Here is a 27212-nt window from a genome sequence, read left to right on the forward strand (position 1 = left end):
AGTCGGGTCGGGTCTGGTCCAGGGGCGGGGGGGAGCTGGAGTCGGGTCGGGTCTGGTCCAGGGGCGGGGGGGGAGCAGGAGTCGAGTCGGTGTCGGGTCCGGTCCGGAGGCGGGGGGGCGGGAAGCGGGAGTCGAGTCGGGTCAGGAGGAAGCTGGAGCTGGGAGTGGGAGGAGCCTTATTCATGCAGCCCCAGTGAGACCATTCGGCCAGGGCTAGGGGCTGCGTGCTTCGGCCCGTCCCGCACAGTTTTGGGCGCCTGGAGCTACTGCACATGCGCGCCCACTGTAGAGCGCATGTGCAGAGGTCCCGGCACTGTTTTCAGCGCAGGGACCTGGCTCCGCCCCCTACTGCTTGTGCTGCGCTGCGCCGAGGGCCAGAGGGCCTACAGGGAGCTGGAGAATCTGGAAGTTTTTTTTAGGCGCACTTTGTGGCGCGATAAACGGGCGTCCAGGTCGGGACTGCGCCGTTCTAGGCTGGGCTCGAAACTTGGGCCCAATATTTGTGAAACTTCTTGACCCCAAAAATTTATGCCAAAGCTTCCCTTTCAATTTGCGCATAATTACTCTCACTGGCACTGAGAGTGCGTGAAGCAAAAGCAATTGGTCTCTCCTCTCCACTACTTAATACATGAGAGATTACTGCCCCAACTCCATACGGAGAGGCATCACATGCTAGCTTAATCTTCTTAGTTATGTCATAGTGAACTAACATGGTGCTCTCTACCAATTTGCTTTTACACTCTTTGAATGCTGTATCGCATTCTTTTGACCTCTTCTAATGGACCTGTTTTTCAAAAGTTCATTCAGTGGATGTAATACTGTAGCCAAATTTGATAAGAACTTCCCATAATAGTTCAAAAGACCCAAGAATGAACGAAGTTCAGTGACATTTCTGGGAGTGGGTGCATTTCTAATTGCATCCAAGTTTTCCATGGTTGGATGTAAACCATCTTTGTCTATTCTGTATCCTAAGTACTCCACTGAGTTTTTAAATAACTCACACTTACGAGCAGACACTCGTACTCTGTGCTTCTCTAGCTGTTTGAGGACTTCATTCAATATGTTATTATGAATTTGCCTATTTGGTGCTAAAATTAGTATGTCATCTAAATAACATACTACCCCTTCAATACCTTGCAAAATCTGGTTCATCACCCCTTGGAATATGGCAGGGGCGGAAGACACTCCAAACGGTAGCCTACTAAATTGATATAGGTCTAGCTGAGTATTTATAGTCAAACATGACTTGGACTCCTCATCTAGTTCAAGCTGTAAGTAGGCATTCGTAAGATTCAGTGTTGTGAACAAACCTTCTATATTCGGCAATGTATTGGGGACATTATCCTCTAGAACCTGGTTTACGGTTACTCTATAATCACCACACAATCTTACCTTACTATCGGACTTAGGTATAACAACAATGGGTGTAGCTCAATTACATCTATCTATCTTACAAATAATGTTCTCGGTCTCTAGTTTTTTGAGTTCTTACTCAACTTTCTCCTTGAGTGCATATGGTACGGAACGTGGCTTGTAGTAAACCGATCTAGCGTCCTTCTGTACCCTGACACTTACCTTGAAGCTTTGGATCGGACTGCCAGTTTCGCAGAACACCTTCGGATACTTCTTGATAACCTCATCCGTCGATGAAAATCTCGCTTCCACACAAAAAATCTTACTCCAATTCAGCTTCAGTGAGCTCAACCAATTTCTTCCTAGTAAGGCCGGCTTGTCTCCTTTCACTACTGTTAGAGGCAAGTTCTGAAATTGATCTTTATATTGCACCAGTATGGCGATACGACCTACCACAGGAATTTTCTCTCCCGAGTAGCCTCGCAGCTCTATCTTGGATTTCTCCAGTTGGAAATCACGCAATTTGTCGAGGTACAGCGACTCCGGTACTACACTCACAGATGCACCCGTGTCAATTTCGATTGGTATCTTGAATCCCGCAACATCTATGTGGATTTTGATGCTTTCCGAATCGCTGTGTGTTAACCTCGTGCTCCTGATGACGTGTAATTCTAACATCTCCTTGTCCTGTTGTTGTTCTACAATGCTATGTAGCCTCTTGGGATTTCTACTCATAGCTTTGAACGCTGGACTTATAGCTTTAAAAGCTGGTTTACCCTTCAGTTGGCATGCCTTTGCAAGATGCCCAGTCTTTCTGCAGAAGAAACACTCTGCCTTCACATATGGACAACTTTTAGCAGGCACCTATAGCATGACTTCGACGCTCTGTTATAATTTCCAGTTTCTGAGACTTTCGGCCATGCCCGTCTTTTACTTTGAACCTGCAGGTGATTTGCCTCGGTTGACTGACGACCGTAATTATTATTTAATTCTCGGGAATATTGTTCGGCCATGCCCATCGACCTCGCTGTCTGACAAGCAATCTCAAAAGTCAAGTCATCCGTCGTCAATAACTTCCTCTGATCGCATCATTTTTCACCTCACAAACAAAGCGATCCTGTAATGCTCGGTTTTGAAAGTTTCCAAAATTACGTGCATCGATAGCATTTTTAATGCTACAATGTAATCATTGATACTTTCATCAGCCTTTTGATTCTGAATCCCGAAATGATAGCTTTCCGCAATTTCGAACGGTTTGGGGTTATAGTGCTGCTCCAACTTCGTTAAAATCTCTTTAAGCATTGTGTCCTTTGGCTCGTCAGGCACAAGCAGATTTACAAGGGTTTCGTACAATGCCGGACCCGCCTCCGATAAGAAGATCGCTTTCTTACCTTCCAACACAGCCCGGTTCTGGACTGCATTGTCTGGAACTTCGATTATGTTATTTGCAGTGAAATACATTTCTAACCGATCCACATACGATTTAAAACGTTCCCGGTCATGTCTATATTCCCCCAAATGTCCGATTACACCTGCCATTTTAATCTTTAGCTGTTCACACCGTGTGCTGTATTTTACCTCGGATTTTGTAGCTTTTTGCAAAGACAGAAACTTCCAAAGTCTCTCTGTCGGCTGGCTGAATTCTTCACCAACACAATTTAAGCTTTAAATCATCTAAAGAATCCCATCTCGCCACCAAATGTGATATATTCACAGAGCACAAGCACACACAGCTTCCAACATGGCAGGCAGCTCGCTCGGAAGCCTCCGGAAATCTGCCTGGTTCTGTTTATTATTAACCCTGCACTTGCGGTGCACATTACGTCCACATCCACAGTGTGGAGCTCCAAACATTACAAGCTTACCGACATTACACACGCCAAAAAAGGATGAGTTCACAGGTGTTTCAATATTCCAGGTCCTGAACTACATCTTTGAAGGGTGGAAGATGCCTGTGCGTGGATTTTTTTAACGTGGGGTGGCCGTTGCACATCAACCACCACACAGGTTTGACAGAGCTAGGTCTTGGTCCAATGTCAAGGATTAACCAAGACGACTGGAGACCAGCTCTGCTGCACGGACCTATTGCGCACACATATTGCAGGGCCCGTGCTGCCCCTGGGCCCTCGCCTCTTCTGGCCTTGAACTCGCGCCTCTCCTGGGCCCCAATCACGTCCCTCGACAATCTCTCGCCGCTCCTTTGCCCCGACCACGCCACTCCTGCTGTACCTGCCCACGCTCCAATCACCGACCTGGACCTTGATGATGTCTCTCTTCACTGCCGTCGCCCTCCTGCATAAACTCGCGCTGCACCTTGCCATGGCACGCCGCCACGCTGACGAGGAGAGGAATAACTGTGATGACCCCCATGGTTGAGCAGCCTACCAACACTCGCTGTCTAGTTGAACAACTACTTGATACAATGTGCACCAGGGATCTCTCCACAAGATTCACAGTGAGCAAATTCGGGAAAAACATTCACAAAGTGGGACTATAAAAAGAGGAATTCTCATCTTAATAAAACTGTAATTGGAGAATAAAGCAACAGAGGCTGAAAGGGAAATTGAACTTTAACCCAGTTAAGTTGCTGGCTTCATATTTTACAAAGAAATGAATTATGCACAGCTAGCATGCTCCCCCAATTGGAGTATTATGTTACTGCTGCACACAGGAGCACTGACAGCTTTATAAAACCGTCTGGCTGTGAGATTCGACACAGAGACTTCACACATGAGCCCTTCTGCCCTCACCAGGTATCAAATTCTCCTTCCTTGCGCTTCCGGTCGCCTGTCACTTTAATTTCCCGCTCCACTCCCACACCGATCTTTCCATCCTCGGCCTCCTACACTGTTCCAATGAAGCTCAACACAAGCTCGAGGAACAGCACCTCATCTTTCGTTTAGGCACTTTACAGCCTTCTGGTCTCAAACATGGAGTTCAACAATTTCAGACCATAACCTCTGGCCATCTTTGACTCCCTTTCCGCCGTTCCTCTCTCCCCGCCGCTCCCCCCCCCCCCCCCCCCCCCAATCTTAAGTTTTTTTTCTTCTTTTTTTTCTCTTTGTCTCCAATGGCAGCTGGTCATTACCACGCCATTCACACCCTAGCCAGCTTAACCTTTTTCTAACTTCTGTCATTACCATTTCACTTCAGCCCATCGTCCCCCTTTTGTCTCTCTAATCTCTCCTGCCTTCCACCCTATCATCGACCTTCCCTTTTGTTCTTTCTTTCCCCTCCCCCTTTCAGTGCTTCAGAATGTGCTCTTTTCGAACATTCGCCAGTTCTGACGAAGGGTCGTTGACCCGAAACGTTAATTCTGTTTTCCTCTGCACTGATGCTGGCTGACCCGCTGAAATTTCTCTGTTTTTATATCAGATTCTCCTTCTCAGGCTGAGTCAAATGGTTGACCCTGAATGTGTCACACAATTGGTTGCAGCTCAACAAAGCCCAAGTCTCTATACAATACAACCACAAGAATTTGCATCCGTATAGCGCCTTTAATGTAGCAAAACGTCTGAAAGCACTTCACAAGAACGTTATCTAACAAAGTCTGACACCGAGCCACATAAGGTGCTATCAGGATAGATGACCAAAAGCTTTGTCAAAGAGTTAGGTTTTAAGGAGCGTTTTAAGGGAGGAGAGAGAGAGAGATGGAGAGATGGAGAGGTTTAGGGAGTCAGAGGGAATTCCAAAATGTGGTGCCCAGATGGCTAAAGGCACGGCCACCAATGGTAGACAAAACGGTAGCGCAGTGGTTATGTTACTGGACTAGTAATCCAGAGGCCTGGAGTAATGATCCGGAAGTGTAAGTTCAAATCCCGCCATGGCAGCTGGGGAATGTAAATTCAGTTAATTAAATAAATCTGGAATTTTTAAAAAGCTAGTTTCAGTAATGGTGGTCTATGAAACTACAGATTGTTGTAAAAACCCATCTGGTTCACTAAAGTCCTTTAAGGAAGGAAATCTGTCTATACATGATTCCAGACCCACGGTTGACGGCCATCTGGCAGACCTGTGATTAAGTCCTCAGACTTGCCTTCCTCTCCTCAGCTCCGGCTAGCCAAGGATCAGGAGCGTGGGATTGAAGTCCAGCCAAAAATTGAAGAGTAGCCCCCTTAAGTAACGGAACCAGTCGCTCACTGCATCACCTCACACATGACTCAGATGGCCACGTAAATACTGTGGCAACAAGAGCAGGTCAGAGGCTGGGTATTCTGTGGCTCGTGTCTCACTTCCTGACTCTCCAAGGCCTTTCCACCATCTACAAGGCACAATTCAGGAGTATGATGGAACACTCTCCATTTGCCTGAATGAGTGCAGCTCCAACAACACTCAAGAAGCTCGACACCATCCAGGACAAAGCAGCCCGCTTGATCGGCACGCTACCCACCACCTTCAACATTCACTCCCTCCACCACCGGCGCACCGTGGCTGCAGTGTGTACCATCTACAAGATGCACTGCAGCAACTCGCCAAGGCTTCTTCGGCAGCACCTCCCAAACCCGTGACCTCTACCGCCTCGAAGGACAAGGGCAGCAGGGGCATGGGAACACCACCACCTCCACGTTCCCTTCCAAGGCACACACCATCCGGACTTCAAAGTATATCGCCTTTCCTGGGTCACAATCCTCTCTAACAGCGCTGTGGGAGCACCTTCGCCAAACGGAATGCAGCGGTTCAAGGCGGCTCACCACCATCCTCTCGAGGGCAATTGGGGATGGGCAATAAATGCCGGCCTTGCCCTCATCCCGTGACGAATAAAAGAAAAGTTGCATCTAAACATAGTTTGATGGCGTTTTTCCATAACTGCCCTTTCCAGCAATCTTATCGACGCTCTCTCACCCAATGTAAACAGCCTGATCTCTGAACCTCCCTTAGCATCCAGCAGCCAAATTCTCATGGACCGTGAGAAGTGCTGTTGGAAGCAGCAAACGTTTGCATTTATATAGCGCCTTTAATGTGGTTAAAGACCTTCTAAGGGATTAACAAACAGAATTTGACATCGAACCACACAAGGAGATATTAGGACAGATGACCCAAAACACTTGGTTAAAGAGGCAACTACAACAACAACTTGAATTTATATAGCGCCTTTAACGTAGTCAAACGTCCCAAGGTGCTTCACAGGAGTATTATGCGATAAAAATTTGACACCGAGCTGCATAAGTAGAAATTTGCGCAGGTGACCAAAAGCTTGGTCAAAGAGGCAGGTTTTAAGGAGTGTCTTGAAGGTGGAAAGTGATAGAGAGGCGGAAAGGTTTAGGCAGGGAGATCCAGAGCTTGGGGCCCAGGCAACTGAAGGCACGGCCACCAATGGTTGAGCGATTATAATCAGGGATGCTCAAGAGGCAGAATTAGAGGAGCGCAGGCATCTCGGGGGGTTGTGGGGCTGGAGGAGATTACAGAGATAGGGAGGGGCGAGGCCATGGAGGGATTTGTAAACAAGGATGAGAATTTTGAAATCGAGGCGTTGCTTAACCGGTCAGCGAGCATAGGGGGTGATGGGTGAACGGGATTTGGTGCGAGTTAGGAACAATTAAGGAATGGAGAATAAAGGGATATGGGAACAGAGCAGGCACAAGGGATTAGAACTACTGACTAGTTGGGCTGAATGACCTAGTTCTGTTTTTACTAATTTCTGTATAATCTGGGACTGGAAGGAAACTTGAGATGGAGAATTAGCCCTTGCATTTACTGCCCCCTGGTGGAGAAAACAAGCAGCATCACTGAGTAAATGTTTCAACAGTTGAAAATTGTGCTTTGAAGCACGACAGCAGCTTGCATTTAAATAGCGCCTTTAATACAGTAAAACATCCCAAGGCGCTTTACGGGAGTGTTACCAAACAAAACTTGACACTGAGCCACAAAAGGAGATATTAAGACAGGTGGACAAAGAGATAGGTTTTAATGAGCGTTTTAAAGGAGGAGAGGTTTAGGGAGGGAGTTCCAGAGCTTAGGTCCTTGGCGGCTGAAGGCATGGACACCGATGGTGGTGCAAATGAAATGGGGTTGCACAAGATTCCAGAGTTTACTTTACAAACGAAGCGATATTGGGAAATGTTGGTGTTCAGAGGGACCTAGGTGTCCTTGTACATGAATCACCGAAAGTTAACACGCAGGTACAGCAAGCAATTAAGAAAGGAAATAGAATGTTGGCCTTTATTTCAAGAGCATTTGAGTATAAGAGTAAAGACGTCTTACTGCCATTATATCATCATCATAGGCAGTCCCTCGAAATCGAGGAAGATTTGCTTCCACTCTAAAAGTGAGTTCTTAGGTGACTGAACAGTTCAATACAGGAATTACAGTCTCTGTCACAGGTGGGACAGACTTTCATTGGAGGAAAGGGTGGATGGGACTGGTTGGCCGCACGCTCCTTCCGCTGCCTGCGCTTGATTTCTGCATGCTCTCGGCGACAAGACTCGAGGTGCTCAGCGCCCTCCTGGCTGCTCTTCCTCCACTTAAGGCGGTTTTTGGCCAGGGATTCCCAGGTGTCAGTGGGGATGTTGCATTTTATCAAGGAGGCTTTGAGGGTGTCCTTGAATCGTTTCCTCTGCCCAACTGGGGCTCGCTTGCCATGTAGGAGTTCCGAGTAGAGCGCTTGCTTTGGGAGTCTTGTGTCAGGCATGTGGATGATGTGGCCCGCCCAACGGAGCTGCTCGAGTGTGGTCAGTGCTTCGATGCTGGGGACGTTGGCCTGATTGAGGACGCTAACGTTGGTGCATCTGTCCTCCCAGGGGATTTGCAGGATCTTGCAGGCCCCTGGTGAGACCACACCTGGAGTATTGTGTACAGTTTTAATCTCCTTACCTATGGAAGGATATATTTGCAGAGAGGGAGTGCAATGAAGGTTCACCAGTCTGATTCCTGGGATGGGGTGACTGTTTTATGAGAAGAGATTGAGTAGACTAGGCCTATATTCTCTAGAGTTTAGAAGAATGGGCTCGAGTTTCGGACTCTGGCTAGAACGGCGCACATCGGAGAGGCCCACCTAATTTGTAGAATAAAAATTGCGCCGAATACTTACCTCGCGATTCTCGGATAGCTGTAGGCCCATTTCTAGCTCGGCGCTGCGCAGCAGGAGCTGCTGGGGGCGGAGCTATAGCCCTGCGCCAAAAACAGTGCTGGCAGCTGCGTGCGTGCACAGTAGCTCCTGGCCCTCCCAGCGCGTTCCGTCTCCCGGGCAGCGACCCTATCCCAGGCCGAAGGGACATCGCCCCTATCCCGGGCCGAGTGGCCTGACACATCTTACCTCGTCGGCGTGGCCCGCCCGGCCTCTCATCGTCAGCCGGCATCTGCTGCGTGCGGGCCCTGCCCAAAGCCCTCGGCGACCAGCTTCTTCTCTCCCCACCCCCCTCCATTCATCTCCCCGCGTTCATCTTCCCCGTCCCCCCCCATTCATCTCCCCCCTCCCCCCTGTTCATCTCCCCCCTCCCCTCTGTTCATCTCCCCCCCCCTCCTCCCTGTTCATCTCCCCCCCCCTCCTCCCTGTTCATCTTCCCCTTCCCCCGCGTTCATCTTCCCCGTCCCTCCCATTCATCTTCCCCCCTCCCGCGTTCATCTTCCCCCCCTCCCACCCCGTTCATCTTCCCCCCTCCCACCCCGTTCATCTTCTCCGTCCCCCCCCGATTCATCTTCCCCCCTCCCACCCCGTTCATCTCCCCCCTCCCCCCTGTTCATCTCCCCCTTCCCCTCTGTTCATCTTCCCCCCTTCCCCCATTCAGATTCCCCCCTCCCCCCGTTCATCTTCCCTCTCCCTCCTCTCTTCTCCCCGGTGCTGCAGTAGGTGAGTAGGAATAATTTTTTATTTATTGAGTGATGTATTTATTTATTTATTTATTTATTATTTTAAATTTTTTTAAATTGATTTATTGGTTGATTTATTGATTTATTTATCATTTATTATTGATGGTGGCTCTCTATTTGTAAAAGTGACGTGCTTAATGTTTGTAAACCCCCCTTCCCCACCACCTCCCTCTTAATCTCTCGTTCCCTACGCCTGATTTATAAGTGTAGGCAAGGTTTTTCTGAGCGTACAAAAATCTGCACTTACTCCATTCTAAGTTAGTTTGGAGTAAGTTTTCGCTGCCTAAACTTGCAAAACAGGTGTAAGTGGCTGGACACGTCCCCTTTTGAAAAAAATCAGTTCTAAAATGAAACTGTTCTAACTCACTAGAACTGGAGCAAACTAAATGCCGAGAATTGCAATTTCTAAGGTGCTCCATTCTAAACTAGTTGCTCCAAAAAAATAGGAGCAATTCAGGCCGAAACTTGAGCCCAATGAGAGGTAATCTAATTGAAACATTCCTACAGGATGCAGGGAGGATGTTTCCCCTGGCTGGAGAGTCTAGAACCAGAGGTCATGGTCTCAGAATAAGGGGTCGGACATTTAGGACGGAGATGAGGAGAAATTTCTTCACTCAGAGGATGGTGAATCTTTGACATTCTCTACCCCAGAGGGCTGTGAAGGCTCAGTCAATGAGTATATTCAAGATAGAGATCGATAGTGTCATGTATCCTACATGGCTACTGTTGGTACTATCTCAAGAGGGCACAGCAGTGGGAGACTCGTAGGTTACCTGTACAGGTGTGCCTGGCCTAGTATAAAAGGCAGGCCACCAGGTGTGATCCTCACTCTGGATTTAACTAATAAAGGACTAAGGTCACTACAGTTCAAGTACACCACACTGCCTCATGGAGTCATTGTTAGAGCATCTAAGGACATAACAGATAGATTTTTGGATATTGGAATCAAGGGATATGGGGATAGTGCAGGAAAGGAGTTGAGGTAGATCAGCCATGATCTCATTGAATGGCAGAGCAGGCTCAAGGGGCCGAATGTCTGACTCCTGCCCCTATTTATACAGGTCTTCTATTATTTCTAATGTACATGGGGAGGGGGAGTTTATGAAATGGTCTGGTTACTCTTTGCAATGACTTCGTAAATACATTTTGTGAAAACTGTTTTCCTGCATTTCTAGTGAAATTGTGAAGAAGGTGTCGAGTACTCTAATCCCAGGGTCTGGTATTCCTCTATATTATTTTAATGGGGCTGCTATTCTCTGTACACACGTGCTCCTCTAATACAACAACAGCTGTATTTATATTGCAAGTTGGCTGATGACCCCACTGCGTAATCCCGTCACTGAAGCAGAGAAACGTTACAATGAAAGCCTCATAGCGACACGCAACATCGTCGAGCCAACAATTGGAGTCCTAAAGCAGCGCTTCAGATGCCTGGACCATTCAGGTCGCTGAGTGTATTGTGGTCTGTTGAATGCTGCATAACCTAGCTATAAGGAGAGGACAACTAATGCCAGATTGGACTGCAGGGCTACCATCTCCAGAAGGAGGGGAGACGGAAGAGCCAGCCGGCGAGCAGGAAGAGGCAGAAGAGGAGGCTGGTGAGGACCTAGTGGGAGACCAATCAGCCTGGCGATCTAGCCATGGTCTCCCCCGTCGAAGACCAGTACCCAGTGGCAGTTACGCGGCTGTTAATTTACATTGGGGATAGTCACATTTACATTTACAGTTACGGTTAAGCAAAAGTTGCATTTGCGTTGAGTTACGTTTTTGCCTTGCCTGCACAGGCCTGGCATTTGCATTAATGCTTAACTGAAGTAAACTTTTGTTACAATAATAGAATGCACAACAAATGCAGAACAATTATTAAATGTTATGCTATAAGAGAATGCACAACAATTGTTAAACTCAATAAAAATTTGTACTTAACACAACAAATTTTTTAAATTTTTCTTTCAACACTCTCTATTCCCCCCCCTCCCCCCGCGCCCCCACCACCCCAAACAACAATGAACATTTGAACTTTAAAAAATTTAACATTGATATAGAAAAAACAACCCCCCTCCCTACCTTGTTCTGCATTTGTTGTGCATTCTATTATTATAACAAAAGTTTACTTAAGTTAAGCATTAATGCAAATGCCAGGCCTGTGCAGGCAAGGCAAAAACATAATTCAACGCAAATGCAACTTTTGCTTAACTGTAACTGTAAATGTGACTATCCCCAATGTAAATTCATGAAAAGCGTTCATAAATGATTTCCTTCCAGGTCCTTTCCCACCCCGTGTTTTAACACCAACTGCCCATTTTAGCCATCGCAGACCAAGACGAAGCTGGCATGCAGCGGGCGACGGCAAGACTTCCTGCCGTGGTGGAGGTGTTGGAGTGGAAGATGAATCATGTTGTTCGGCTTCCGAGTCTAGAGGAACTGTATCCTCCGCACTCGCTTGAGTGCTAGGGGTTCCACTTTGAACCAACACGACGCTTTGGGGTGTAGTGTCGTGTCCAGCCAGCAACGCATGCCGAAGGGCATTGGTTGCAGCGGTCTGTTCTCTCCAAGATCCCCTCCAAGGTCTGCCGTGCTAACTCCGTTTGCATGACAGACCAGTTGGAGAAGTTCGTGGAGAAGTGGCTCAACCTGTTGGAGAACTGATGGAAACCCCTGGATAAGCTCGCGACCGTCTCCCTGCACATGGAGATCAAGCGCGCCGTCTGGCCGTCCAAGGTAGGCAATTGCTCACCTCGCTGACCCGACCTCGGAGGGGTCGGCGTGTGCAATATGACGCCCCCTTGGTGTCGCCGGCTGCACACCGCTTGGTCCCGGTGCCTCTGCCCTCTCAATAGAGATGACCGCAGGTTCATCCCCCCGCACAACAATGGACGGCTCGTCCAAGTGTTGCAGCTCGTTGTCCTCCTCCTCCTCCTCCTCGAGGTGAGGAACGTGCTCCTCTTCCTCCTTCGTGTATGTCGGGGACGCTGCTGGTACCAGCTGTAGGAATACCAGCGTATCAGGTTGACCTTAGAAACACATATGATGACATTTTTACAGAGCTTATTAGAACATATCAATACTTTTCACTACCCCAGAAAGCTGTAGCGGCTACATCCCCTGCTTCTTATGCACAAAGGCTGCATACATGCATGATATGACGTGACATGACTTCATTAGTAAATCATATGTATATCATAAGTACATTACTAGTACATTGCGCATTGAATTCTAACTACAGGCGCGGCCCTCGACAAAGTGGATCATTTCCCATATCTCGGGAGCCTTTTATCAATAAAGGCAGACATTGATGCGGAGATTCAACACCGCCTCCAGTGCGCCAGTGCAGTCTTCGGCCATCTGTGGGAAAGAGTGTTCGAAGACCAGGCCCTCAAACCTACCACCAAGCTCATGGTCTACAGGGCTGTAGTAATACTCACCCTCCTGTATGGCTCAGAGGCATCAGCGACTTATAGAAGACACATCAAGTCGCTGGAGATATATCACCAATGATGTCTCCGCAAGATCCTGCAAATCCCCTGGGAGGACAGACGCATCAACATCAGTGTCCTCGCCCAGGCTAACATCCCCAGCATTGAAGCACTAACCACACTTGATCAGCTTCGCTGGGCAGGCCACTTAGTTTGCATGCCAGGCACGAGACTCCCTAAGCAACTGCTCTACGCGAAGCTCCTTCATGGCAAACGAGCCAAAGGTGGGCAGCGAAAACATTACAAGGACACCCTCAAAGCCTCCCTGGTGAAGTGCGACATCACCACTGACGCCTGGGAGACCCTGGCCGAAGACCACCCTAGGTAGAGAAAGTGCATCCGGGAGGGCGTTGAGCTCTTCGAATCTCAACGCTGCGAGCATGAAGAGGTCAGGCGCAGGCAGCGGAAGGAGCGTGCGGCAAACCAGTCCCACCCACCCTTCCCCCATGAATATCTGTCCCACATGTGACAGCATGTGTGGCTCTCGTATTGGACTGTTCAGCCACCAAAGAACTCACTTTAGGAGTGGAAGCAAGTCTTCCTCGATTCCAAGGGACTGCCTATGAATGAATGAATGACAGGACGTTAGATCAGATACTTATTTAAGTTTTTAATACTGTCTGACACATTACACATTACTCACGAGACGCATGACTGGGTTCGGCCAAACCGCGAGCGGTGGCCGGACGGCTCTCATGGAGAATCAGCGGGCAGCACGCTCCTCAATGTCGGTTAATGGCTGATTGTGAGCAGAGCCGGCCCCCGTCCGCCTTTGCTCGGCACAGTTGATTGATGTCTTCCTCCTCAAAGGAGAAAGGAGCATAGCATAGCATAAGCTAATTGACTAGGTAGTATCGTGAGGTCACAACAGTTTAAAATGTTACATGCTGCTGGTTCAGAGCACTGTCCGGATCTTAACATGGTTTCTGTAATACATTTATGAATGACAAACTTGCATTCAATGCAGGAGATTCATTGTTCTAATAAAAATTTGCATGCATCAGTAAAATATAAAATATAAAATGCAACTTACTCTTGCTGCGACGACCAAGCTATTCCATCTTTTTCTGCACTGGTCCGACCTCCTCGCTCATGGGAGGCAGACGAGACAACATCTGCAATCTCTGCCCCTATCTTTCTGTATGCACAGGGGGGAGGTTTCCCATGCATACCCTGATTCAAGTCTGTCCACCTGGACTGCACCTCGTTCACGAGGGCCTCATTGGCTTCCTCACTGAAGGGCTTTGCTCTTTTTCTCTCTGAATCACCCTCTAATGACATAGTTTCTATTGTCTTTCAGTGAAGTATAGATCTCTGGCTTCCTCTTCTCTCTCTATCTCTGCTCCTCCCTGTGCCTTCTGCGCATGTGTGATGACCCCTGATCTCCCGAAACGCGGGAAAGCCAGTTGACCGAAAAAAAATCTCACACATGCGCAGAAGCCCGTTGCTAGGGAAGCTTTTTCCTTCCACGTTCGGTGGGCGAACGTGAAAACACCGAAAAATAAGATCGTCCATTCCACATCGCTGGCCTAAGGACGAGTGGAAAATAACCCAAAAAAAAGGGCCATGTTCCAGCGATCACTAAGCCTGAGACGTCCGACATCACTGGAACAAGGCCCATTATTTTGGGCAATAGCCACCTAGTGGAAAGTATAGCCCCTTATCTTGATCATTATCACATTGCTGTTTGTGGGAGTGTGACCAGATAACCTGCTTTGGTGATGTTAATCGAGGGATAAATATTGGCCAGGACACCGGGGATAACTCCCTTGCTCTTCTTCAAAATAGTGGCATGTGATCGTTTACATCCACCTGAGAAAGCAGACGGGGCCTCGGTTTAATGTCTCAGCCGAGAGGACGTCACCTCCGACAGTGCAGCATTCCTTCAGTACATCACTGGAGTGTCAGCCTAGATTTATGTGCTCAGATCTCTGGAGCGGGACTTGAACCCACAACTTTCTGACTCAGAGGCGAGGGTGCTACCCACTGAGTCACGGTTGAAACAAGTGACCACACTGAAGCAGAGACATGCTCATTGAACCATCAGGATAACGAGAGACATCTGTTGACTTTAAAGGAAAATCAGATGATTTATAATTGCGACTTACTGGTTCTATAACTTGGAGAACTTGTGACACATCTGTAAGATTCCTTTGGCTGATCGGAGGAGTTCGTTCCAGTGGAGTGAGAATGTCTGGAGTTTCATGAAAATTAAATCGGTATTTTCCTGGAAACACCTTTGCGAAAGTTTCCTGCAGAACTCTGGCCGTCAACTGAACACTTCACTGTGGCCATCACTCTGGTTGGTTGATGCGACATTGAGCCTTGCCTGTTGATGCCACAAGGAAGATGCGGCCAATGGCTCCGACGCCGGTAACCTTGACCGGTATTTTTGAACTCTAGTCTCTGTGGTACAGAGAGAGGTTTCCTAATTGCACCAGATGATGACGTAGAGCTTTGGTGATGTCCAGAGCTCCAGCCCCGAGAGACGACGGTTTTGTCAGCCAAAGAAGATTGCTAGCAATTTTCTTCTAATATATCATCATCATAGGCAGTCCCTTGAAATCGAGGAAGACTTGCTTCCACTCTAAAAGTGAGTTCTCAGGTGGCTGTACAGTCCAATACGGGAATTACAGTCTCTGTCACAGGTGGGACAGGCAGTGGTTGGAGGAAAAGGTGGGTGGGACTGGTTTGCCGCATGCTCCTTCCGCTGCCTGCGCTTGATTTCTGCATTCGCTCGATGATGAGACTCGAGATGCTCAGCGCCCTCCCGGATGCAATTCCTCCACATAGGGTGGTCTTTGGCCAGGGACTCCCAGGTGTCAGTGGGGATGTTGCACTTTATCAAGGAGGCTTTGAGGGTGTCCTTGAAACGTTTCCTCTGCCCACTTTGGGGCCGCCTGCCGTGTAGGAGTTCAGAGTAGAGTGCTTGCTTTGGGAGTCTCGTGTCAGGCATGTGAACATAGGCCTAATATAGGCCTCTAATATAGGCCTTCCTAAGACCTTCAGTTCTCCAAGAAAATCAGAACTCATATTTCTCTTTTGATGTGGGCGTGCTAAAACGGGGGCTCCTCTTTCAGTAAGAAAATGCATTTTTTTGAGGGCATGACTCTGGCGGAGATTCCCTTCCAACCACAGCATCTGAGACTTCAACTTTGTCCTGTCGTTAAGCTCTCATAGTTTCCATTATCAAAGTCAACTTTCATGTTATCATCCTGGAACCCTCCCTAACAGCACTGTGGGAGCACCTTCACCACACGGACTGAAGCGGTTCAAGAAAGCAGCTCACCACCACATCCTCAAGGGCAATTAGGGACGGGCAATAAATGCTGGCCTTACCAGCGACGCCCACATCCCAGGAATTAATTTTAAAAAACACACAGCGGGCTCCTTTCTTCCTGGAGTCACTTCTGACCAAAAATGCCTGGAAGGTCCCGTTCTTTTTTGCTTTTCAAGGTGAACTACTTTTTCTTTTCCAACAAAGATTTTCTTCCTTCGGAAGAACCTTCAGCACACTTTTGGTAAATGCAGGTTCCACAGTTCCAATCGATGTTGTTGCCAGTCTGGGTTTTATCGTGGACCTCCTGGGTCGGAGATTTACAGACGGCACCCAATGTGTATTCGAACCCTCATTACAGCCTTTACATTGATCTTTTGGTGAAGAACACTGCACTGTTTTCCCTTTTATATCCTTGTGACGTGCGATTTCTGAAGAAAGAGATTTGATTGGATTTCTACAGAAAGAACATAAGAAATAGGAGCAGGATTAGGCCACCTGGCCTCTCGAGCCTGCTCCGCCATTCAATAAGATCGTGGCTGATCTGATCATAGACTCAGCTCCACTTCCCTGCCCACTCCCCATAAACCCTTTACTCCCTTATCGCTCAAAAATCTGTCTATCTCCGCCTTAAATATAGTCAATGACTCAACCTCCACAGCTCTCTGGGGCAGAGAAAGATTTCTGTAACATAGTGCTCTTTTTAATATTTTGGTGATTTGTGGTTATTTTTCTTCCCCAGGAATAGATCAAGGCTCTAAGCAGTAGATGCTTCAGTAAGTAGAAGTCAGTTTAAACTTAAGCGATGCCTCCTTCATTGTAAGCTTTTACTTGTGGAATGGACCCTTGCTTTGTGCAATAAATGCAGACTGGGTTTGAACATAAACAAAATCAATCCCAATTTCCAACTTTAAGCCAAAATTGAGGAAACAGTTTCACTTTCTGCATATTAAGACATAGGAGCAGGAGTCGGCCATTCGGCCCCTCGAGCCTGCTCCACCATTCAAGAAGATCTTGGCTGATCTTCGACCTCAACTCCACTTTCCTGCACTATCCCCAGATCCCTTGATTCCCTTAATCTCCAAAAATCTATCGATCTCAGTCCTGAATATACTCAACGACTGAGCTCCACAGCCCTCTGGGGTAGAGAATTCTAAAGATTCACCACCCTCTGAGTGAAGAAGTTTCTCCACATCTCAGTCCTAAATGGCCGACCCCTTATTCTGAGACTGTGACCTCTGTTTCTAGATTCCCCAGCCAGGGGGAAACATCCTCCCAGCATCTACCCTGTCAAGCCCTGTAAGAACGTTGTATGTTTCAAAGAAATCACCTCTCATTCTTCTAAACCCTAGAGAATATAGGCCTAGTCTACTCAATCTCTCCTCATAGGACAATCCCCCACCCCAAGAATCAGTCTGGTGAACCTTCATTGCACTCCCTCTATGGCAAGAATATCCTTCCTGAGGTAAGGAGACCAAAACTGTACACAATACTCCAGGTGCGGTCTCACCAGGGCCCTATATAATGGCGGTACGACACCTTTAGTCTTACACTCAAATCCTCTTGTAATAAAGGCCAAAATACCATTTGCTTTCTTAATTGCTTGCTGTACCTGCACGTTAACTTTCAGTGATTCGTGTACAAGAACACGCAGGTCCCTCTGAACACCAAGGAGGAGGACGAGAAGGCAGCAGCAGCAGAAACAAAGCAAGCCACTAGCAGAAAGCTGGGTTTGAAAGACTAACATTGAGGTCTTTTATTGAATTCTCCGAAGTAACAAGTTCGGAAAAATTCCACTGAGTCTCAAACCTTTATGTTTCATTTTAATTCCGTTAATTCTTCTGCAGCAGTAAAGCAATGACTTCGCCCTTTCAATTGATAAGTTTGTTTCCTTTTATTTGACAATGCAGTGCGTGCTTAACATGTGTCGCTGTGCTTTCCCTATCTGTGTCGAAGCAATAACATCGGCCCTGGAAAATCACTTCACAATTGCGATCTCAGAGCCAACATTGAAAGAAAGAGAGTTCTGCCTCAGCCTCAACGAGTTATAATCACACATGATGATGTTGCTGAGATGGTACTTATCGTGATCACTGCTTTAAATCTGCTGAAACTTACATTCGTGGCAGAGTTGCGGTCTATAATTATACTAACCAACAAAAATGTACTTGCTTTCCACAGCTTGTGAAACACACAAGGCCTCCACGATCTCCCAACCTTATTATCGCTACTGAAGCTGATAAGGGGCTCCTGTTCTTACATGTCCTGAGTCACTGCTGCCTGAAATTCACCGCCGCTGGAAACAGTCCGCACCTACCGGTTTTCTTGTGTTTTGGCCGCTGCATATTGTGAAATTCAGTTCTTTTGTTGTTTTTTTTTCGAGCGGGGCGGAAGATGGTCATAGTGGGGACGCAAGCGGCATGTCCATCATAAGAGGGGCGGAAGTGGGGGCGGGCAGATTGTCTGTCGCTGACGGTCATCAGCGTAGCGCTGGTGACGTCACCGCGCTGGCGCGTCAACACGTCTCCCGCCTTCAGTTAAAGGGGAGGGCCGCTGCGAGCTCTGTAGCTTTTTAAGTTCGGTCCACTGGGGCACCAGGGAGGGTTTCAGCCGGGCCAGCGGCCTGGCACCCAAGAGGGGGGGTGTGTGCCAGGCTGCCTGATGGCGGCCCGGCCGAACCTGGGGGCATAACTGTCGGGCTGACATAGCAGCCAGCAAAAAAAATAAGATGCAGCCGTGGCAGTGCGCCCTCCCCTTTAATGGAGGCCGCACCCCATTTTACACACACTACCAACACAGTATGCCGACAGGCAAAGCTGTCGGGGACACCGAGCGGCTGCCAAAAGATTTTCTAAGGTGAATTTTGCTTGCGGGGTGGGACATCGGCAGTGCACGCTTTGATTTCACACTTAGGAGGGTTCGGGATCAGTGGGGCGGAGATGGGAACTGCCGGAAAAAACACTGGGTTCGCGCGCGACGGCTATTCGACTACAATTTGGTGGCCTTTCGACACCGCCATTTGGCCACCGCTTTCCGGCAGTAACAGGCCTTATCGGGACGCTGAATTTCAGCCCCACTCTCTCTTGTTGAAGACCATTTTCTTCTGCAAGGGGAATAACTATGTATATTTAATGAGTTATTTTATGGTGAGCATTTTTGGCTGCAAGATATTTGAGTGTGCACAATTTACAAGTGAAGAAATTCCTCCTCATCTCAGTCTTAAATGGCTGACCCCTTATCTTGAGACTGTGCCCCCTGGTTGTAGACTCTTCAGCCAGGGGCATCAATTACTCAGCATCTACCCTGTCAATCCCCCTCAGAATTTTACGATTCAATGAGATCACCTCTCGTTCTTCTAAACCCCTCTGTTCGCCGACCTACATTGGCTCCCGGTTAAGCAGCGCCTCAATTTTAATATGATCATCCTTGTTTATAAATCCATCCATGGCCTCGCCCCTCCCTATCTCTGTAAACTCCTTCAGCCTCACAACCCCCCCTCTAAGATGTCTGCGCTCCTGAAATTCTGCCTTGTTAAGCATCCCTGATTATAACTGCTCCACCATCGGTGGCCGTGCCTTCAGCTGCCTGGGCCCCAAGCTCTGGAACTCATTCCCTAAACCTCGCCGTCTCTCTACCTCTCTTTCCTCCTTTAAGACGCTCCTTAAAACCTACCTCTTTGACCAAGCTTTTGGTCATCTGCGCTAATTTCTTCTTATGTGGCTCAGTGTCAAATGTATTTGTTTTAAGAACATAAGAAATAGGAACAGGAATAGGCCATACGGCCCCTCGAGCGTGCTCTGCCATTCAATAAGATCATGGCTGATCTGATCATGGACTCAGCTCCACTTCCCTGCCCGCTCCCCATAACCCCTTATCGTTTAAGAAACTGCCTATTTCTGTCTTAAATTTATTCAATGTCCCAGCTTCCACAGCTCTCTAAGGCAGCGAAGTCCACAGATCTACAACCCTCTGAGAGAAGAAATTTCTCATCTCAGTTTTACATGGGCGGCCCCTTATTCTAAGATCATGCCCTCTAGTTCTAGTCTCCCCCTTCAGGAAACATCCTCTCTGCATCCACCCTGTCAAGCCCCCTCATAATATTATACGTTTCAATAAAATCACCCCTCCTTCTTCTGAATTCCAATGAGTAGAAGCCCAACCTACTCAACCTTTCCTCATAAGTCAATCCCCTCATCCCTGGAAGCAACCTAGTGAACCTTCTCTGAACTGACTCCAAAGCAAGTATATCCTTCCGTAAATATGGTAATATTGGGCAGCTCAGTCCCGTCTGTTGTGTATGGAGGAAAGTCAGACTGAACACTGTGAGCTTAAAGTAAAGTGTGTCCTGAGTCTTTTATTGCAGGTCTTCAGAGTGCCTCTCCAACCTGTGAAGCCTCCTTAAATACCTGTGGGATCCCTTGGGGCTCCAGGGGTGAGCCCTCTGGTGGCTGTACAGAGTAAATACATGTTTACATATAAACAACACTCCCCCCCCCCCCAAAAGTCAATAGTGTAACTATTTACAATGTGAGTCGATATGGGGCCCTTCTTGCCCTGGTTGATTGCCTCGGTGTGAAAGCTAGTGTTGTTGAATCATTTGTTGGGCCCTCGCTGGGCTGCTGTGCAGCTGGCCTTGTTGGGCTGTCTGGTGTGTTGGGCCCTGCTGGGCTACTGTGGATGATGGGTTCTGCTTCGTGGTCAACGGTGGTGCCAGTTGCCACTGGTGTGTGTGTTGGGGGATCAAAGAAGGTAGGGTCCAAGGTGGATTGCTCAGAGTAGTCCGTGAATCTGAGTTTGATTTGGTCCAAGTGTTTCCGGTGAATGAGTCCATTTGAAAGTTTGACCTGTAACACCCTGCTCCCCTCTTTGTCCACGACAGTGCCGGGAAGCCACTTGGGACCTTGTCCATAATTTAATACAAATACAGGATCATTGATTTCAATCTCGCGTGACACATTTGCGCTAGCATGGTATGCACTTTGTTGAAGCCGTCTGCTCTCTACCTGTTCATGTAGATCAGGGTGAACTAACGAGAGCCTTTTCATGAGCAGTTCAGCATGTGGGATCCCAGTGGGGTCTCGTGCGGTAACTAAGCAGGACTCGGGATAGGCGAGTCTGCAGTGAGCCTTCAGTTACCCTCTTCAAGCCTTGCTTGATGGTTTGCACTGCTCTCTCTGCCTAACCATTGGATGCTGGTTTAAACGGGACAGATGTGACATATTTGAGCCCGTTATGGGTCATGAATTCTTTGAACTCAGCACTGGTAAAACATGGCCCGTTGTTGCTCACCAGGACATCGGGTAAGCCGTGTGTGGCAAACATAGTCCGCAGGCTTTCAGTGGTGGCAGCGGACGTGCTTGCCGACATTATCTCACATTCAATCCACTTGGAGTATGCGTCTACAACCACAAGGAACATTTTACCCAAGAACGGGCCTGCACAGTCGACGTGTACCCTAGACCACGGTTTGGAGGGCCAAGGCTATAAACTTAGCGGCACCTCCCTGGGTACATTGCTTGACTGCGAGCATGTATTACATCTTTGAACGCAGGACTCTAAGTCCGCATCGATACCGGGCCACCACACGTGGGATCTGGCTATCGCTTTCATCATTACGATGCCTGGGTGGGTACTGTGGAGGTCATTGATGAAGGTGTCTCTGCCCTTCTTGGGGGCCACTACTCGATTGCCCCACAGAAAGCAGTCTGCCTGAATAGACATTTCAACTTTGCGCCGCTGGAACGGTTTTATCTCTTCCTGCATTTCCACTAGAGATAATAAGGGGTCCTGGCTTGTCCAGGTTTTGATCTGCGGGCAGTGACGGGTGATTGCTCACTCTCAAATGCTTCCATAACCATGGCTAGATCTGCGGGCTGTGCCATTTCCACCCCCGTGGTGGGCAATGGCAGCCTACTGAGAGCATCGACGCAGTTTTCTGTGCCTGGCCTGTGGCTGATGGCGTAGTTGTATGCGGACAACGTGAGCGCCCATCTCTGGATGCGGACCGATGCGTTGGTATTTATTCCTTTACTCTCGGAAAACAGGGATATAAGTGGCTTATGGTCAGTTTCCAATTCGAATTTTAGCCCAAACAGGTAGTGATGCATTCTTTACCCCATAGACACATGCTAACGCTTCTGTTTCAATCATGCTGTAAGCTCTCTCAGCCTTAGACAAACTCCTGGATGCATAACCAAAATCATTAGCTTGTTGCAATACACACCCGACGCATCACATGCTAGTACCAAATGCTTACGTGGATCATACAACACAAGCAATTTGTTTGAGCATAACAATTTTCTTGGTTTTACAAAGACATTTTCTTGGCTTTTGCCCCAAACCCATTCGCTCTCTTTTCGTAGTAAGACATGCAGTGGTTCTAGCAGGGTGCCGGTAAGAAGTTACCAAAGTAGTTCAAGAGTCCCAGAAACGACCGCAGCTCTGTTACGTTCTGTGGCCTCGGTGTGTTCTCGATTGCCTCCATTTTCACGTTGGTGGGCCTGATGCCGTCTGCCGCAATCCTCCTTCCCAGGAACTCCACTTCAGGCGCCAGGAAAATGCACTTCGAGCGTTTTAACCTGAGCCCCACACGGTTGAGTCGACTAAGAACCTCCTCCAGGTTCTGCAGGTGCTCGACTGTGTTCCGACCTGTGACCAAGATGTCGTCCTGGAAGACCATGGTGTGCAGGATCGACTTCAGTAAATTTTCCATGTTTCTCTGGAATATCGCCACCGCTGATCGGATTCCAAACGGGCATCTGTTATAAACAAAAAGGCCCTTGTGCGTGTTGATGCAGGTGAGGGCCTTCGATGATTCCTCCAGTTCCTGCATCATGTAGGCTAAAGTCAGATCCAGCTTCGTGAACGTCTTTCCTCCCGCCAGCGTTGCAAAGAGGTCGTCGGCTTTTGGTAGTGGGTATCGATCCTGCAGGGAGAAACTTTGTAATCGCCACAGATTCTGACGGTGCCGTCTCCCTTGAGGACTGGGACAATAGGACTGGCCCACTCGCTGAACTCGATCGGTGAAATGATGCCCTCTCATTGCAGCCGGTCTAGCTTAATCTCTAAGCTTTCTCTCATCATGTACGGTACCGCTCTCACCTTGTGATGGATGAGTCACGCCCCCGGAATTAGGTGGATCTGCACTTTTGCTCCTTGGAATTTCCTGATGCCTGGTTCGAACAGCAAAGGAAATTTGTTTCAGACCTGGGCACATGAAGTGTCGTCAGCAGGCGATAGCACTCGGATGTCGTCCCAGTTCCAGTGTATCTTTTCCAGCCAGCTCCTGCCGAGCAGCGTGGGACCATCGCCGGTAATACCCAGAGTGGTAGCTTGTGCACCGCTCCATCGTAGGAGACCTTTACGGTAGCACTGCCGATTACAGGAATCAGTTCTTTAGTGCATGTTCTTAGTCTCGTGCGAACTGGAGTTAAGATTGGCCTTGAGGCCTTGTTGCACCACAACCGTTCGAAAGTCTTTTTGCCCATGATGGACTGGCTCGCGTCCATGTCCAGCTTCATTGACACCGGGAGTTCATTTAGTTCAACATTCAGCACTATCGGGGGACAATTCGTGGTGAATGTGTGAACCCCATGTACCTCTGCCTCCTCTATCTGAGACTCTGGTTCATAGTGATCCTCCGTGCATCTGTCCTCCTCTGCAACATGGTGGTTTGCAGGTTTAAGAGGCTTAGCAGCTCGCCTGCACACTCGTTGGAGGTGTCCCACTGTTCCACAGCCCTTGCAAACGTATCCTTTGAATTGGCATGAATGGAAACGATGATCACCCCTGCAGCGCCAACAAGGTGTTAATGGCCTTGCATACATCACCCTTGATGGTGGACTCTGAGATATCTGCGGACGTGTAGCTGCAGGTATGTGTGACCTGCCCTGTACGTTACGATTCGAAAACAACATCACTTTGTTCACAGTACTTGTAGCAGCACTTGTGTGCTGAGAAATTTGCTTAGCATTGTCACTGGTGGCAATGAACACCTGGGCTATCGCTATTGGCTTACTCAAAAGCTTGCCAAGTATGGTTTCGTGGCCAATGCCAAGTACGAAAAAGTCTCTGAGCATGTGCTCCAAATGTCCTTCAAATCGCAATGTCCTGCAAGGCGCCTTAGCTCGGCGACATAACTCGCCACTTCCTGGCCTTCAGACCTTTTGTAGGTGTAGAACCGGTACCTCGCCATCAGAACGCTTTCCTTCGGGTTCAAATGCTCTCGGACCAGTGTGCACAAATCGTCGTACGATTTCTCCGTGGGTTTCGCTGGAGTGAGCAGATTCTTCATGAGGCCATACGTTGGTGCCCCACAGACGGTGAGGAGGATTGCCCTTCATTTGTCATCGCTCTCTTCCCCATCTAGCTCATTGACCACGAAGTATTGGTCGAGTCGCTCCACAAAATTTTCCCAATCATCTCCCTCCGAGAATTTCTCCAGGATGCCCACTGTTCTCTGCATCTTTGGATTCGCTATCTGTATCTCATCGCCAGTTGTTGTGTATGGAGAAAGAGTCAGACTGAACACTGTGAGCTCAAAGTAAAGTGTGACCGTAGTCTTTTATTGCAGGTCTCCAGAGTGCCTCTCCAACCTGTGAAGCCTCCTTAAATACCTGTGCTCCCAAGGGATTATGGGATCCCTTGGGACTCCAGGGGACGAGCCCTCTGGTGGCTGTACAGAGTAAATACAAGTTTACATATATAACACCGTCGATTGCACATCCTGTAGCATGTGGGAAATCCTGGATGCTTCGCGCAGCCGGGACGACCACGTGTTTTGACTTATAACACTCCTATAAAGTGCCTTGGAACGTTTTACTAAGTTAAAGGCGCTATATAAATACAGTTATTGTAGTTGTAAACGCGAGAGAGTATAGGCCCATTCTACTCAACCTCTCACAGGACAGCCCTCTCATCCCAGGAATCAATCTAGTGAACCTTCGTTGCACTTTTTCTCGTTAGGGCTAACAAAAGCACCATAAACATAGATATCCATCTATAACGGTTTGAGTTTGCGCATGTTTCTTCTCAAAGCTCACCTTTGCACTTGGTCTTCAGGCCTGCTGACACTTGCCTCAGGCTCAGCGTGTGACACGATGTTCAGTGTCCGAATGACGGCCCTCTGCTTGTCTGGCCACTGGTGCTCCCCAGAGAATACATTGTGAACATCACTGCAACCTATAAGCTGTGAAGCGTGCTTTGCACACTTGCAAAAAAAAAAATTCACAGCTGGACGGGTCCACTGTAATTTAAAACACAGCTGTGCATTCGGGAGAGCAGGTTAAACAAAGGGGACAGAGAAAGTATAAAACTCCCATTCTCTGTGCCCCAAGTATAATTGCAATGTCTCACTGTCAAGATTCACACATGAGGATTGGACACTTGTGAGTTATTAAAGGGCATTGTGAATAGGTTGGGCCTCTACTCATTGGAATTCGGAAGAATGAGAGGTGATCTTATGGAAACGTATAAGATTATGAGGGGGCTTGACAAGGTGGATGCAGAGAGAATGTTTCCACTGATGGGGGAGACTAGAACTAGAGGTCATAATCTTAGAATAAGGGGCCGCCCATTTAAAACTGAGATGAGGAGAAATTTCTTCTCTCAGAGGGTTGTTAATCTGTGGAATTCGCTGCCTCAGAGAGCTGTGGAAGCTCGGACATTGAATGGATTTAAGACAGAGATGAGACAGTTTCTTAAATGATAAGGGGATAAGGGGTTATGGGGAGCGGGCGCGGAAGTGGACCTGAGTCCATGATCGTAGCAACCATGGTCGTATTGAATGGCGGAGCAGGCTCGAGGGGCCATATGGCCTACTCCTGCTCCTATTTCTTATGTTCTTATATTCTTATGACCGGTTCTGAGATGGTTGATGGTTGTCCACTGTTTGCAAGGAAGGTTTGATCCTTCAGGTTGCACTGTGGGGTCCTCGATAAGGAATCCATTCCGTATGTTGCAGTTCTTCCAAGCATTTCGCCGCCGGTCATCAAGGCCGAGGGGAGATCGCTGAAGGGCTTCGGCGACGGTTCAAAATGGTCTTCTAGACCTGAGACGGGTTGGTGGTAGGTTGTTCAAGTCAGCCCGGATCGGCATGCCTTTGCTGGTGTAACGGTTGTATTCTCTGGCGACGGCATGGTGTGGTGGTACGATGTTAGCAAGCACGGGCAGCCAAGGTGCTGGTGTCAATAAAAGCGTACCTTAGTAGAATTCAGCTGGACATCAATGGATTCGACACTTGTTTAAGCAGTAACAGCAGGGGGCGCCGCAGCACAAGTGTCATTCATTCATCATTCATAGGCAGTCCCTCGAATCGAGGATGACTTGCTTCCACGCCAAAAAAGGCTAAATTCATAGATGTTTCAATACAGGACCTAATATTCCAGATCCTGAATTACATCCTGAAGGGTGGAAGATGCCTGTGCGTGGATTTTTTTAACGTGTGATGGCCGTTGCACACCAGCCACCACACGGGCTTGACAGAGCTAGGTCTTGGTCCAGTGGCAAGGGTTAACCAAGATGACTGGACACCAGCTCTGCTGCACGGACCTAGTGCGCACATATATTGCAGTGTGGGCTGGGCCCGTGCTGCCCCTGGGCCCCTGGCCCCGAATTCACGCCTCCCCCAGGCCCCGATCACATCCCTCCACAGTCTCTCACCGCTCCTGCTGTATCTGGCCACGCTTCAATCACCGAGCTGGACATTGATGACTTCACTCTTCGCTGCTCTCTGAAGTGGCACGCCTCCCCGGGCTGCCGCACCTCCGCTCCTTTTATGACCCCGACCTGCCGCTGATGTTCTCACGCAGGCCGGGGCCTCCACGCTGCTCCCAGGTGCCGCATCTGTCACTGATCAGCAGGGAGGGGCTTGTACCTGTGACCAATGCTCGCTCACAATTTATTCTTGAGCCGCATGGCCCCTTTAACAGGCTGTGCCGCTCATTCAAAATGGCGCGCACGAGCGGTTTTTCCCCATTTTAAAGCTGGCCGCACGCGAGCTTCAGAGCTGTGCACGGCCGCGCAGCTTCAAGGAATCATCACCGGCTGTGACCGTCTAATCCCAGCTGTGGGAAGGGGACGAGTAGATCGGGGCCTGCTCTCGCCGTTGCCCCACTTTTAGATCATCAATGACAGAGGCGAGGGACCAGGCTGCCTGGTTGTGGAAAGACCCAAGTTCGGGCAAATGGAGAAAATAATCAAGACCGCTCCCACACCCTACTTCATCTAACCCTATCCTTACAGAGTGTCCGGCCATTCCCAGGATCATGCATGAAAAAATGGACAATCAAATGAGAGTAGCT

Source organism: Pristiophorus japonicus, chromosome 22 (genome assembly GCF_044704955.1).
Source record: "Pristiophorus japonicus isolate sPriJap1 chromosome 22, sPriJap1.hap1, whole genome shotgun sequence".
Lineage (NCBI taxonomy): Eukaryota > Metazoa > Chordata > Chondrichthyes > Pristiophoridae > Pristiophorus > Pristiophorus japonicus.